The sequence below is a fragment of the Bufo bufo genome, chromosome 1 (genome assembly GCF_905171765.1).
Source record: "Bufo bufo chromosome 1, aBufBuf1.1, whole genome shotgun sequence".
Taxonomy (NCBI): domain Eukaryota; kingdom Metazoa; phylum Chordata; class Amphibia; order Anura; family Bufonidae; genus Bufo; species Bufo bufo.
This window is the reverse complement of record NC_053389.1, coordinates 602,550,216-602,567,045: the sequence shown is the minus strand read 5'-3', so window position 1 is coordinate 602,567,045 and position 16,830 is coordinate 602,550,216. Positions and strand designations below refer to the sequence as shown.

The following is a 16,830-nucleotide window of genomic DNA, read 5'->3' as shown; positions in this document are numbered from 1 at the left end:
GTCAAAGACCTACGGCATGAGGTCACAACGTCCCATTTGTGGAGCATGCGCTATAGCTATCGGCCATACCGGCGGCCATTTTACAATAGGTCGAGACATCTCCTCATGTATGCGCATGCCCATTGGTGCTAGAATACGGGCATCGCCATCACGGAGTATGGCAGTTTACACCACGTCATAGATACAGGGTATTTTAGAGAATATACGGGGAGGCTGTATCTCGTCAGAGGTACAGACCCTCTACCCGAGTGGGCTCAATGTGTCGGCAAGCATGACGGGACTCGCCACGCCTATCTCCACAAAGCCTGCAATACATCTCCAATATTACACCCCTTATAGAGATCTCTTAATAGTCAAAGGCCAGTATACAGAAAAAATATATATATATTTGACACAACCTGGAATACAGCATGAATGCTGTCAATAATATAAAATAACATGAGCATGCGGACGCAGTGTTCATATGCAGGGCACGTCCATTCCTCATTCTCCAGCATCCATCACATCTGTGAGAATAAAAGAAAAAACAATAAATATAAAGTATGGCTTGTTTGTGTTCATAATTAATTATGTATAACCAGGATCACGACTGCATCACACATACAAACACACTGTAGGGCAAACCGCTTCCCTAAGAATACAATCCTGGATTATAATCCATATTAAGCCCGTTGGGTTTCAAGCAATCCAAAGTGTATATCCAATATAACTCCTTCTTTAACATCAGTACTCTATTGTCCCCACGTCTAGGCATGGGGACATGGTCTATGATCCAACATTTGAGATCCTTCTCCGCATGATTAAAATCAGAGAAGTGTTTTGGAATAGGCAGATCTTGTCTTTTTTTACGTATCGTGTACCGGTGGTTATTTAGACGAGTCTTCAAATCAGTAGATGTTTCTCCCACATACAGTATACCAACACTGGGGGATTCTGGGGGGTTGCCTAAGTGGGGTTTCTGAATTTAGATCCCCTCCACTTTTTTCATACTGTAGATCAAGAAACTTGCGTGACCAGTTAGTGAAAGCTGACATTGGTCCCAAATCCAGTTTGACACAAACTGCATTGACCACACATGGCAAGGGAAGTTTCCCTTGCCTATGTTGTGTCAACTGTAAAATGATATGCAAGGGTAGATCATTTGTACATCCGTCAACAGGAGTCTCCTATCCGATACGTTTCCATCTCACATGTAACCAGGGCCGATCCTACACGGGGTGCAGTGGGTGCCCCGCACCCCAGCGCTGTCACCCGAAAGGCGCCGAGCGAGCCGCCGGGACTTTTTTTTTTTTGACTTTTTTTTTTTTTAAGCCGAGCAGCCGAGCCGCCGATTCGCCGAGGAATCTGCGAGCCGAGCGGGATGTCAGTGACGACGTGACGTCAGAGCCCGCGGCGCGCCGCCTCTGCGGCTGGAGATCATATAGCTCCGCTCGGCTCCACCCACCTCTGCCATCTTCAGACAGCGTGGTAGCTAGGAGGCAGAGGAGGGACTGGAGCGAGCGGACAGCGGAGCATTTTAAAGCTGCTGCTGCCTGATTCAGCTGAGCTGATTGAGCCTGCCCAGTGCCTTGAATGCCTTCTGCCTGGTCTGGCTAGACAGACTGAGTGGCGTGCCATCGATCTGATCATCTGCCTGCTGGCTGCTGCAGTGCCTTGCGAAGTGGGTGCTGACTGCACCTGACCTGGCTGGCTTCCCTGGCTGCACCCTGTGTGTAAGTAATACTGTTACTGTGTGCCATTAAATGCAACCATTGTGCCCATCAAACTGCAGCCACTGTGCCCATCAACATGCAGCCACTGTGCCCATCAAAATGCAGCTACTGTGCCCATCAAAATGCAGCTATTGTGCCCATCAAAACACATACTGTGGCCATAAAAACACAGCCACTGTGCTGTGCCTGTCAAACGCAGCCACTGTGCCCGTCCAAACGCAGCCACTGTGCCCGTCAAACGCAGCCACTGTGCCCGTCAAACGCAGCCACTGTGCCCGTCCAAACGCAGCCACTGTGCCCGTCCAAACGCAGCCACTGTGCCCAGATGATGTGATTAGAAATTTTGCTGTTGCCAAGGCTCGAAGAGTTCGTTTTGTTTGATTAAATAATCAATGTGTACACACTGCATGCATCCTTTCCTAGTGTCTCACAACTAGAAGATAATGTACCAACATATTTTGGGAGACTGCAGATGTGTGTTTTCAATATTTAGTTGGGCTTGGATGTTTTTCTTAAGAAAAGGCGTGCCACTCTACCCCATAGCCCAGGCATTTGAAGAATACTGGAGATTGTTGTCACATGTACCACCTTACAGCCAGCACTTGCCATATATTCCTGCAGCTCCTTTAATGTTGCTGTAGGCCTCTTGGCAGCCTCCCTGACCAGTTTCTTCTCATCTTTTCATAAATTTTGGAGGGATGTCCAGTACTTGGTGATGTCACTGTTGTGACATATTTTCTCCACTTGATGATGACTGTCTTCACTGTGTTCCATGGTGTATCTAATGCCTTGGAAATTCTTTTGTACCCTTCTCCTGACTGATACCTTCTAACAATGAGATCCATCTGATGCTTTGAAAGCTCTCTGCGGACCATGGCTTTTGTTCTAGGATGCGACTAAGAAAATGTTAGGAAAGACCTACTAGAAGTGCTGAACTTTATTTGGGGTTAATCAGAGCACTCTAAGACTAGATTTACATCTAGGCTGCTGTGCTGCCTTGATGCGTTTTTCAGGCATGTTTTGCAGTGCTTTTTGTGTTTTTAAACCCTCCTTTTTGCATGCAGTTTTTATGCATTTTGTGTTTTTTTTCCTCTTTAAACACACTGTATATAGCTGGTTGCTAAGAAGGAGGCCGGGAAGCAAGCCACTTTAAGTTTATTTAACTTTATTTAATTGATATTTGCACTTGATTGTATGCATGAATCTGTTATTTGCACTTTAGTTATTGTATTTATTGAAAATGTAAAAAGTACAGAATCAATCTATCTTGCATATTTTGCATCTGTTATTATAGATTTTCTGCTACCTCATTTTCTGTTCAAAAATGTTATATTGTTCAGTTCATATTTATAGTCCAAGTACACTATTTGTACTATTTGCACTATTTGATTTACATGCACTTGACACAGATTTGTCAATAAATAAAACATTTATTTTGACTTGTCAAAGCCGTTGACTAAGTTATTGTCAAAGCAAATTGGTGGGGCTGAAGTTGGGGGCTGAAGTTGTTGCCATAGAAACATTGTAAAGGGGAGGAGTTAGTAAGATAACCACGCCCATGTGGGGGCGCCAGAAATATTTCTGCACCCAGGCGCCTGTGACCCTAGGATCGGCCCTGCATGTAACTCCAATTTTCTTATTTATGTTTTGACCTGCCCATGCAGGTTGTTATATGTGGGAGAAACGTCTACTGATTTGAAGACGCGTCTAAATAACCACCGGTACACGATACGTAAAAAAAGACAAGATCTGCCTATTCCAAAACACTTCTCTGATTTTAATCATGCGGAGAAGGATCTCAAATGTTGGATCATAGACCATGTCCCCATGCCTAGACGTGGGGGCAATAGAGTACTGATGTTAAAAAAGGAGTTATATTGGATATACACTTTGGATTGCTTGAAACCCAACGGGCTTAATATGGATTATAATCCAGGATTGTATTCTTAGGGAAGCGGTTTGCCCTACAGTGTGTTTGTATGTGTGATGCAGTCGTGATCCTGGTTATACATAATGAATTATGAACACAAACAAGCCATACTTTATATTTATTGTTTTTTCTTTTATTCTCACAGATGTGATGGATGCTGGAGAATGAGGAATGGACGTGCCCTGCATATGAACACTGCGTCCGCATGCTCATGTTATTTTATATTATTGACAGCATTCATGCTGTATTCCAGGTTGTGTCAAATATATATATATTTTTTCTGTATACTGGCCTTTGATTATTAAGAGATCTCTATAAGGGGTGTAATATTGGAGATGTATTGCAGGCTTTGTGGAGATAGGCGTGGCGAGTCCCGTCATGCTTGCCGACACATTGAGCCCACTCGGGTAGAGGGTCTGTACCTCTGATGAGATACAGCCTCCCCGTATATTCTCTAAAATACCCTGTATCTATGACGTTGTGTGAACTGCCATACTCGCGCGCACGGGAGGAGAGGTCTCGACCTATTGTAAAATGGCCGCCGATATGGCTGATAGCTAGAGCGCATGCTCCACAAATGGCACGTTGTGACCTCATGCCGTAGGTCTTTGACGCAACCTGGCGCCTGCGCAACAGCAACTTCCGAACGCCGAGTTTGGCGATAGTCTGCATGTGGGACTCAGGTGTTCTTACAGGGTATGTCATTGTCCCCCTCTTTCTGTTTTACAGATTTCCATGCATCGCATCACTCCTCCCATTTATTGATGTCATACACCTGTATTTAATTGTTGGCACTTGGCACTTTATTATGCAATTTATTATGATTGCTAATATGTATGCACTTTATTCTTGTTTGGATATGTCCTCACATGGACCATATGCACTGTGTATGAAGTATAGGTTTTTTAATGCACTTGTTACACTTTATTCTTATGTATTATGATAATTGATGTATATTGCTTTGTTGATTATTACATGGAGGGGTTGGACTATATATACCCCATGATGCACTTGTGTTCATTGCTTGAAAAAGGCTCTTTGTATGAGCTGAAACGTTGCCCTACCACATGGGTGAATAAACAACCACTTGTTTTATACTTGGAGTGCTGTCCGGTTTTCCTATATATATATATATATATATATATATATATATATGTCTGGCAACTACTTACCATGATTGTTTTAATGAAACACAAACTATTAGCCACATTATACTTGCATGTTAATAGTTAAACTGGGCATGATGTTTACAAATACAGTTAATGTAGATAAAATGTTAAATAATAACTTAAATTGCATTACGGTACTTATCTTTAATTGATTTGGAGGTATAGCCATATTGTAGTCCAGAACTATACTAAAACAGTCAGCAGGCATGCTGTTTTAGGGTACTTTCACACTTGCGTTAAAGTTAAAAACGTTTCAGTTTTATCCTAATGCTTTCTGAATGGAAAGCATTCAGTTCAGTATGCATCAGGATGTCTTCAGTTCAGTCACTCTTAGGGCTCGTTCACACAAACGTTTTTTGCGTTCTGTATACGGGCCGTTTTTACATTCCGTATACAGTACATATATACGGAACCATTCATTTCAACGAGTCCGCAAAAGTGTGCTGTCGGCATCCATTGCTCCATCCCGTGACCCAACAAAAATGATGAGACGTCCTATTCTTGTCCTTTTTGCGGACAAGAATAGAGATCTCTAAAATGGGCCTCCTGTTCCGTTCCGCAAATTGCGGAAGACACACGGGCGGCATCCGTGTTTTGCGGATCTGCAATTTGCGGACCGCAAAAAACGGCACGGTCGTGTGAACGAGCTCTTACTCTAAATTCCGTAACACTTGCCGGAATGCCGGATCCGGCATTAATTTCCATTGAAGTGTATTAATGCCGGATCCGGTACCAAGTGTTCCGGAAAATCGGATCCGGTTTCCCGATCTGCGCATGCTCAGACCTTTGAAAATATCGGATCTGTTTTTCCGGATGACACCGGAGAGACTGATCTGGTTTTTTAAATGCATTTTTCAGCTGTATCCGCATCCGGATCCAGAAACAAATGCTATCCGTTTGCATACGGATTTCCGAATCCAACAACGCAAGTGTGAAAGTGCCCTTAGCCATCCCTAACAACTTAGTTTTAGACGGGCCTATCATTCCCTAATCCTCAGATGGTGATCCCATTATTCATCAGTATCCCCCGCACTCCTTGCATATTAATGCACTTTTTATCTGTATAGATATCGGGTGGTGACTGACTAGTACAGTATACTTAAACAAACAAGTGGAAGTACTGTATCAAAATATCATTTATTATAAAATATAAAGTATGGGGAGACAACAGGATGGTATACAGTGTACGGAGAAGCACAGGGCCAATGACACCAAAAAACTACCAGTGAACCTGTGCAGTGTAAAACACAGGTAAGTACAACGAAATAAATCAAAGCTTTTAGCTCAAGGATAACCAGGATAGTATGACACAAAAGGGTCGCCACAATAGGGCTATGTACACAAGGTACAAGTGACCATACCTGGTGAACCGTGAGCTGTCACACACATACCAAAATGCATAGGCGCCGAGACTGACCAATATAATGATAAATCCTAAATAGGAATCAATACCTGAGTCTCAAAGATAACATGCACCTAGATCTAAGGGACCCACTATGGATATATACGGAGGTACCCTATGGGAAATGTGAGGCTGTACTAATGACAGAACGTACCTGAAGACATGGTAGTAAGGTGGATGTCAGACCCTGAGCGCGAGACCTCGACGCGCGTTTCACCTCAACGGCTTTGTCACGAAGCCGTTGAGGTGAAACGCGCGTCGAGGTCTCGCGCTCAGGGTCTGACATCCACCTCACTACCATGTCTTCAGGTACGTTCTGTCATTAGTACAGCCTCACATTTCCCATAGGGTACCTCCGTATATATCCAAAATGGGTCCCTTAGATCTAGGTGCATGTTATCTTTGAGACTCAGGTATTGATTCCTATTTAGGATTTATCATTATATTGGTCAGTCTCGGCGCCTATGCATTTTGGTATGTGTGTGACAGCTCACGGTTCACCAGGTATGGTCACTTGTACCTTGTGTACATAGCCCTATTGTGGCGACCCTTTTGTGTCATACTATCCTGGTTATCCTTGAGCTAAAAGCTTTGATTTATTTCGTTGTACTTACCTGTGTTTTACACTGCACAGGTTCACTGGTAGTTTTTTGGTGTCATTGGCCCTGTGCTTCTCCGTACACTGTATACCATCCTGTTGTCTCCCCATACTTTATATTTTATAATAAATGATATTTTGATACAGTACTTCCACTTGTTTGTTTCGGTCTATTCCGGATGTTGTACAGGTGGTGGTTGTAGCTGTCTAGTTTGACAGAGCAGCCTTTGTGTAGGTTAGTAGTAGTAGTACAGTATACTTCCCTACTTGTATAAAAGATGGCTGGACCACTGTACAAAAAAGCTATTTTCACCTTTTGTGTCACCCCTAGGTCCTCATAATATAAAAATATTAAAATAAGCAGCTATACCACCTTCAATTACTGTATCTATAGGCCAGGCGCTGACAAAGCTCAAGTGCCAAAAGAGCAAAAGTATTAAAAATGCTACAGATTAAGATTGGCCCTCTAGGTCAAAAATTCCAGGATACACTGATTGTAGATAATATAAGGTATTTAATTTAAACAACCGGCAGATAAATATAAATTAAAAATAAACTATATCAATCATAAAAACAATAACAAAAAACAATGAGCATTAAAATTAAAGATATAGTGGCCCTATAAACATATAAATGCCAGTATCACACTGTGATAATATCTCTGTGAAATGGTCTTTATATAACAATGGCAGTTTGTACTTCCACTGTCTATAGTGGCTCTATAGAATGCATAGACGCCAGTATCACCACTATAGTGAAGGGAAAAGAAACATTTTGCATGCTGCCCATCCCGGTGAGCAGGAATATGGTAGATGTATGCCAGCCGACCTTTGGATAGGTCATCAATATTATTTTCCAGATAACTCCTTTAAGCAGTGGGAAACTATGTTTTTCCCAAATTAGATTACTGTGCATTTCTTGGTCTATGATGACACCTCCCATATTTCCATAATTCATATCACCAGAGAAAGCTCTGCAGAGACAGTGAGCAAGAATAGAATGTGGGGAAATTTTAGCTCTGAAGTTTACAGGATTGTGACTACATCTATAGAGACTATAACTCAGGATAAGTACAAGACAACTAATGCAATGCAACTTACTTTTCTAGATTTGTTTAGTGTAACAGCTTTATGATGATGAGCACCCCATATACCATATATTCCTTGAATGGAGATGCTGCTGCCTCTTCACAATTTTCTGAATGTATCATCACCCCAAGTCAGGCATTATAAAGACAACTTCAAAACAGCACCAATCAAGTGCCGGGGGTCAAATATATGCTGGCACTGAGCTATATTCCTTAAAGGGGCTATCCAATTTCGTAGTCCCCCCCCCTCCCCCCCCTCCCCATGTGCCGGGCTCCTCACAGGTAAAATACGTACTTAGCACCAACGACACAAGCAGTGAGGAAGCTTTTTTATAATTTTACATTCTCCTTAAAGGGGATGTTCCACGAAAAATATTGTTACGTTTTTAAACCAGCACCTGGATCTGAATACTTTTGTAATTGCATGTACTTAAAAATGTAGTATAGCCACTGAGCTACTTAACCACCTCAGCCCCCAGTGCTTAAACACCCTGAAAGACCAGGCCACTTTTTACACTTCTGACCTACACTACTTTCACCATTTATTGCTCGGTCATGCAACTTACCACCCAAATGAATTTTACCTCCTTTTCTTCTCACTAATAGAGCTTTCATTTGGTGGTATTTCATTGCTGCTGACATTTTTACTTTTTTTGTTATTAATCGAAATTTAACGATTTTTTTGCAAAAAAATGACATTTTTCCCTTTCAGTTGTAAAATTTTGCAAAAAAAAACAAGATCCATATATAAATTTTGCTCTAAATTTATTGTTCTACATGTCTTTGATAAAAAAAAAATGTTTGGGTAAAAAAATAATGGTTTGGGTAAAAGTTATAGCGTTTACAAACTATGGTACAAAAATGTGAATTTCCGCTTTTTGAAGCAGCTCTGAGTTTCTGAGCACCTGTCATGTTTCCTGAGGTTCTACAATGGCCAGACAGTACAAACACCCCACAAATGACCCCATTTCGGAAAGTAGACACCCTAAGGTATTCGCTGATGGGCATAGTGAGTTCATCGAACTTTTTATTTTTTGTCACAAGTTAGCGGAAAATGATGATTTTTTTAATTTTATTTTTTTTCTTACAAAGTCTCATATTCCACTAACTTGTGACAAAAAATAAAAACTTCCATGAACTCACTATGCCCATCAGCGAATACCTTGGGATGTCTTCTTTCCAAAATGGGGTCACTTGTGGGGTAGTTATACTGCCCTGGCATTCTAGGGGCCCAAATGTGTGGTAAGGAGTTTGAAATCAAATTCTGTAAAAAATGGCTGGTGAAATCCGAAAGGTGCTCTTTGGAATGTGGGCCCCTTTGCCCACCTAGGCTGCAAAAAAGTGTCACACATGTGGTATCTCCGTACTCAGGAGAAGTTGGGGAATGTGTTTTGGGGTGTCATTTTACATATACCCATGCTGGGTGAGAGAAATATCTTGGCAAAAAAAAACTTTGTATAAAAAAATGGTAAAAGTTGTCTTTTGCCAAGATATTTCTCTCACCCAGCATGGGTATATGTAAAATGACACCCCAAAACACATTCCCCAACTTCTCCTGAATACGGAGATACCAGAAGTGTGACACTTTTTTGCAGCCTAGGTGGGCAAAGGGGCCCATATTCCAAAGAGCACCTTTCGGATTTCACTGGTCATTTTTTACAGAATTTGATTTCAAACTCCTTACCACACATTTGGGCCCCTAGAATGCCAGGGCAGTATAACTACCCCACAAGTGACCCAATTTTGGAAAGAAGACACCCCAAGGTATTCGCTGATGGGCATAGTGAGTTCATGGAAGTTTTTATTTTTTGTCACAAGTTAGTGGAATATGAGACTTTGTAAGAAAAAAAAAAAAAATCATCATTTTCCACTAACTTGTGACAAAAAATAAAAAATTCTAGGAACTCGCCATGCCCCTCACGGAATACCTTGGGGTGTCTTCTTTCCAAAATGGGGTCACTTGTGGGGTAGTTATACTGCCCTGGCATTTTCCAGGGGCCCTAATGTGTGGTAAGTAGGTAAATGACCTGTGAAATCCTAAAGGTGCTCTTTGGAATATGGGCCCCTTTGCCCACCTAGGCTGCAAAAAAGTGTCACACATGTGGTATCGCCGTATTCAGGAGAAGTTGGGGAATGTGTTTTGGGGTGTCATTTTACATATACCCATGCTGGGTGAGAGAAATATCTTGGCAAAAGACAACTTTTCCCATTTTTTTATACAAAGTTGGCATTTGACCAAGATATTTCTCTCACCCAGCATGGGTATATGTAAAATGACACCCCAAAACACATTCCCCAACTTCTCCTGAGTACGGCGATACCAGATGTGTGACACTTTTTTGCAGCCTAGATGCGCAAAGGTGCCCAAATTCCTTTTAGGAGGGCATTTTTAGACATTTGGATACCAGACTTCTTCTCACGCTTTGGGGCCCCTAGAATGCCAGGGCAGTATAAATACCCCACATGTGACCCCATTTTGGAAAGAAGACACCCCAAGGTATTCAATGAGGGGCATGGCGAGTTCATATAATTTTTTTTTTTTTGGCACAAGTTAGCGGAAATTGATATTTTTTATTTTTTTCTCACAAAGTCTCCCTTTCCGCTAACTTGGGACAAAAATTTCAATCTTTCATGGACTCAATATGCCCCTCACGGAATACCTGTGGGTGTCTTCTTTCCGAAATGGGGTCACATGTGTGGTATTTATACTGCCCTGGCATTCTAGGGGCCCTAAAGCGTGAGAAGAAGTCTGGAATATAAATGTCTAAAAAATTTTACGCATTTGGATTCCGTGAGGGGTATGGTGAGTTCATGTGAGATTTAATTTTTTGACACAAGTTAGTGGAATATGAGACTTTGTAAGAAAAAAAAAAAATAATTCCACTAACTTGGGCCAAAAAAATGTCTGAATGGAGCCTTACAGGGGGGTGATCAATGACAGGGGGGTGATCAATGACAGGGGGGTGATCAGAGAGTCTATATGGGGTGATCACCCCCCTGTCATTGATCACCCCCCTATAAGGCTCCATTCAGATGTCCGTATGTGTTTTGCGGATCCGATCCATGTATCCGTGGATCCGTAAAAATCATACGGACATCTGAATGCAGCCTGACAGGGGGGTGATCAATGACAGGGGGGGGTGATCAATGACAGGGGGGTGATCAGGGAGTCTATATGGGGTGATCACCCCCCCTGGAAGGCTCCAGGGAGACGCCTGTATGTGTTTTGCGGATCCGATCCATCTATCAGTGGATCCGTAAAAATCATGCGGACATCTGAATGGAGCTTTACAGGGGGGTGATCAATGACAGGGGGGTAATCAATGACAGGGGGGTGATCAGGGAGTCTATATGGGGTGATCACCACAGTCATTGATCACGCCCCTGTAAGGCTCCATTCAGACGTCCGGATGCGTTTTGCGGATCCGATCCATCTATCAGTGGATCCGTAAAAATCATGCGGACATCTGAATGGAGCTTTACAGGGGGTTGATCAATGACAGGGGTGTAATCAATGACAGGGGGGTGATCAGGGAGTCTATATGGGGTGATCACCACAGTCATTGATCACGCCCCTGTAAGGCTCCATTCAGACGTCCGTATGCGTTTTGCGGATCCGATCCATCTATCAGTGGATCCGTAAAAATCATGCGGACATCTGAATGGAGCTTTACAGGGGGTTGATCAATGACAGGGGGGTAATCAATGACAGGGGGGTGATGAGGGAGTCTATATGGGGTGATCACCACAGTCATTGATCACCCCCCTGTAAGGCTCCATTCAGACGTCCGTATGCGTTTTGCGGATCCGATCCATCTATCAGTGGATCCGTAAAAATCATGCGGACATCTGAATGGAGCTTTACAGGGGGTTGATCAATGACAGGGGGGTAATCAATGACAGGGGGGTGATCAGGGAGTCTATATGGGGTGATCACCACAGTCATTGATCACGCCCCTGTAAGGCTCCATTCAGACGTCCGTATGCGTTTTGCGGATCCGATCCATCTATCAGTGGATCCGTAAAAATCATGCGGACATCTGAATGGAGCTTTACAGGGGGTTGATCAATGACAGGGGTGTAATCAATGACAGGGGGGTGATCAGGGAGTCTATATGGGGTGATCACCACAGTCATTGATCACGCCCCTGTAAGGCTCCATTCAGACGTCCGTATGCGTTTTGCGGATCCGATCCATCTATCAGTGGATCCGTAAAAATCATGCGGACATCTGAATGGAGCTTTACAGGGGGTTGATCAATGACAGGGGTGTAATCAATGACAGGGGGGTGACCAGGGAGTCTATATGGGGTGATCACCACAGTCATTGATCACGCCCCTGTAAGGCTCCATTCAGACGTCCGTATGCGTTTTGCGGATCCGATCCATCTATCAGTGGATCCGTAAAAATCATGCGGACATCTGAATGGAGCTTTACAGGGGGTTGATCAATGACAGGGGGGTAATCAATGACAGGGGGGTGATCAGGGAGTCTATATGGGGTGATCACCACAGTCATTGATCACGCCCCTGTAAGGCTCCATTCAGACGTCCGTATGCGTTTTGCGGATCCGATCCATCTATCAGTGGATCCGTAAAAATCATGCGGACATCTGAATGGAGCTTTACAGGGGGTTGATCAATGACAGGGGTGTAATCAATGACAGGGGGGTGACCAGGGAGTCTATATGGGGTGATCACCACAGTCATTGATCACGCCCCTGTAAGGCTCCATTCAGACGTCCGTATGCGTTTTGCGGATCCGATCCATCTATCAGTGGATCCGTAAAAATCATGCGGACATCTGAATGGAGCTTTACAGGGGGTTGATCAATGACAGGGGTGTAATCAATGACAGGGGGGTGATCAGGGAGTCTATATGGGGTGATCACCACAGTCATTGATCACGCCCCTGTAAAGCTCCATTCAGACGTCCGTATGCGTTTTGCGGATCCGATCCATCTATCAGTGGATCCGTAAAAATCATGCGGACATCTGAATGGAGCTTTACAGGGGGTTGATCAATGACAGGGGTGTAATCAATGACAGGGGGGTGACCAGGGAGTCTATATGGGGTGATCACCACAGTCATTGATCACGCCCCTGTAAGGCTCCATTCAGACGTCCGTATGCGTTTTGCGGATCCGATCCATCTATCAGTGGATCCGTAAAAATCATGCGGACATCTGAATGGAGCTTTACAGGGGGTTGATCAATGACAGGGGGGTAATCAATGACAGGGGGGTGATCAGGGAGTCTATATGGGGTGATCACCACAGTCATTGATCACGCCCCTGTAAGGCTCCATTCAGACGTCCGTATGCGTTTTGCGGATCCGATCCATCTATCAGTGGATCCGTAAAAATCATGCGGACATCTGAATGGAGCTTTACAGGGGGTTGATCAATGACAGGGGTGTAATCAATGACAGGGGGGTGACCAGGGAGTCTATATGGGGTGATCACCACAGTCATTGATCACGCCCCTGTAAGGCTCCATTCAGACGTCCGTATGCGTTTTGCGGATCCGATCCATCTATCAGTGGATCCGTAAAAATCATGCGGACATCTGAATGGAGCTTTACAGGGGGTTGATCAATGACAGGGGGGTAATCAATGACAGGGGGGTGATCAGGGAGTCTATATGGGGTGATCACCACAGTCATTGATCACCCCCCTGTAAAGCTCCATTCAGACGTCCGGATGCGTTTTGCGGATCCGATCCATCTATCAGTGGATCCGTAAAAATCATGCGGACATCTGAATGGAGCTTTACAGGGGGTTGATCAATGACAGGGGTGTAATCAATGACAGGGGGGTGATCAGGGAGTCTATATGGGGTGATCACCACAGTCATTGATCACGCCCCTGTAAGGCTCCATTCAGACGTCCGTATGCGTTTTGCGGATCCGATCCATCTATCAGTGGATCCGTAAAAATCATGCGGACATCTGAATGGAGCTTTACAGGGGGTTGATCAATGACAGGGGGGTAATCAATGACAGGGGGGTGATCAGGGAGTCTATATGGGGTGATCACCACAGTCATTGATCACGCCCCTGTAAGGCTCCATTCAGACGTCCGGATGCGTTTTGCGGATCCGATCCATCTATCAGTGGATCCGTAAAAATCATGCGGACATCTGAATGGAGCTTTACAGGGGGTTGATCAATGACAGGGGGGTAATCAATGACAGGGGGGTGATCAGGGAGTCTATATGGGGTGATCAGGGGTGATCATGGGTGAATAAGGGGTTAATAAGTGACAGGGGGGGGTGTAGTGTAGTGATGCTTGGTGCAACATATTACTGAGCTACCTGTGTCCTCTGGTGGTCGATCCAAACAAAGGGGACCACCAGAGGACCAGGTAGCAGGTATATTAGACGCTGTTATCAAAACAGCGTCTAATATACCTGTTAGGGGTTAAAAAAAACACATCTCCAGCCTGCCAGTGAACGATCGCCGCTGGCAGGCTGGAGATCAACTCTCTTACCTTCCGTTCCTGTGAGCGCGCGCCTGTGTGCGCGCGTTCACAGGAAATCTCGCGTCTCGCGAGATGACGCGTATATGCGTGACTGTGCGCAGCGCTGCCACCTCCGGAACGCGAATCTGCGTTAGGCGGTCCGGAGGTGGTTAATAAAATGTATATGTATAGCGCCACCTGCGCGTTCTTTTTCTTATTTCTTCGTCCGGCACACTGAGAAGGCCGCACATGCTCAGTTTCATCCTTCAACTGCCCCCTGAGCTGTGATAGGGAGAACAAGGATACGCCCCCTGAGCTGCAGCAGAAAAGAAATTCCCATTGAGCTGTCAGCTTGATATAAATCTAGCAGAGCAATGAATGGGGAGATACGTGGATCCATGTGAACTACAGGGCTGGTTCTAGCTTTGTTAGAAAAAGATTGTCATGTACTACAGTTGCAAGAAAAAGTATGTGATCCCTTTGTAATGATATGGATTTCTGTACAAATTGATCATAAAATGTGATCTGATCTTCATCTAAGTCACAACAATAGACAATCACAGTCTGCTTAAACTAATAACACACAAAGAATTAAATGTTACCATGTTTTTATTGAACACAATGTAAACATTCAGAGTGCAGGTGGAAAAAGTATGTGAACCCCTAGACTAATGACATCTCCAAGAGCTAATTGGAGTGAGGTGTCAGCCAACTGGAGTCCAATCAATGAGATGAGACTGGAGGTGTTGGTTACAGCTGCCCTATAAAAAACACACACAAGGTTTGCTTTTCACAAGAAGCATTGCCTAATGTGAATGATGCCTCGCACAAAAGAGCTCTCAGAAGACCTACGATTAAGAATTGTTGACTTGCATAAAGCTGGAAAGGGTTATAAAAGTATCTCCAAAAGCCTTGCTGTTCATCAGTCCACGGTAAGACAAATTGTCTATAAATGGAGACAGTTCAGCACTGCTGCTACTCTCCCTAGGAGTGGCCGTCCTGTAAAGATGACTGCAAGAGCACAACGCAGACTGCTCAATGAGGTAAAGAAGAATCCTAGAGTGTCAGCTAAAGACTTACAAAAGTCTCTGGCATATGCTAACATCCCTGTTAGCGAATCTACGATACGTAAAACACTAAACAAGAATGGATTTCATGGGAGGATACCACAGAGGAAGCCACTGCTGTCCAAACAGAACATTGCTGCACGTTTACAGTTTGCACAAGAGCATCTGGATGTTCCACAGCAGTACTGGCAAAATATTCTGTGGACAGATGAAACCAAAGTTGAGTTGTTTGGAAGAAACACACAACACTATGTGTGGAGAAATAGAGGCACAGCACACCAACCTCATCCCAACTGTGAAGTATGGTGGTGGGGGCATCATGGTTTGGGGCTGCTTTGCTGCGTCAGGGCCTGGACGGATTGCTATATCGAAGGAAAAATGAATTCCTAAGTTTATCAAGACATTTTGCAGGAGAACTTAAGGCCATCTGTCCACCAGCTGAAGCTCAACAGAAGATGGGTGTTGCAACAGGACAACGACCCAAAGCATAGAAGTAAACAGCAACAGAATGGCTTAAACAGAAGAAAATACGCCTTCTGGAGTGGCCCCAGTGGCGTAACTACCGGGGAAGCAGGGGAAGTGGCTGCTTCGGGGCCCGGGCTGCCAAGGGGCCCGGCAGCGTGTGTGACAGTTTATTTTCAAGTTAAATAGTTAATCATGATCGATTTAACTTGTCTTAAGTTGTTCAGGGCCCCTTCACAGCAGGCGCAGCAGCGGCGGCAGGTATGGAAGTAGTACTGGATTGCATATTTCTTACACTCCTCCTAGAGCTCCTTTCAAGCCTACAAGTCATCGGCCTACCAGAAATGAATTTCATTAGATTGCACTACATCCTCCTGTCCTGCTGGGAAGGTATATAATTATCATGCTATTAACTCATTGGGTTGCACCCCATTGTGGAACTGGGTGCAGTCAGAGGACATTTTAATTATCGCATGTCCACTTTGCAGATCTATAGTAACTCAACAGGACAGTGGCTTGCCTAGTGACAGCCCATCTTAAATGACACTTCAGATAATAACTCATGGTAGTTCTGTGATTCAATTTCTACCTATGAACTGGGAAGATTAGGATGAGCAGCTCTACAGGCTATTATATCCTAAGGAAATGACTGCAGGCTGCAGCAATAGCTATGTTACATGTATCAGTTATGCTGAGTGATTTGATCAGTTATTGTGAGCCAAAACTATAATCTCTGAGTAGGCCACACTACTGGTTTTGGCTCACAATAACTGACCAGAGAACAAGTGTGAACAAACTCACCTTAGGCTACTTTCACACCTGCGTTTTGGATTCCGTTTGTGAGATCCGTTTCAGGGATCTCACAAACGATCCAAAATGGATCAGTTCAGGTGAAAGACTCCCTTTAACTCACAGGGGCTTCTCTAATACTAAGGGGTCATA

General features: G+C 44.0%; 1 protein-coding gene across 1 annotated transcript in view; it reads right to left on the bottom strand.

Annotated features, from left to right (window-relative positions):
* LOC120985552 overlaps positions 1-16,830 on the bottom strand; it is a 160,642-nt gene that overhangs the window by 66,547 nt on the left and 77,265 nt on the right. The window lies entirely within an intron of this gene.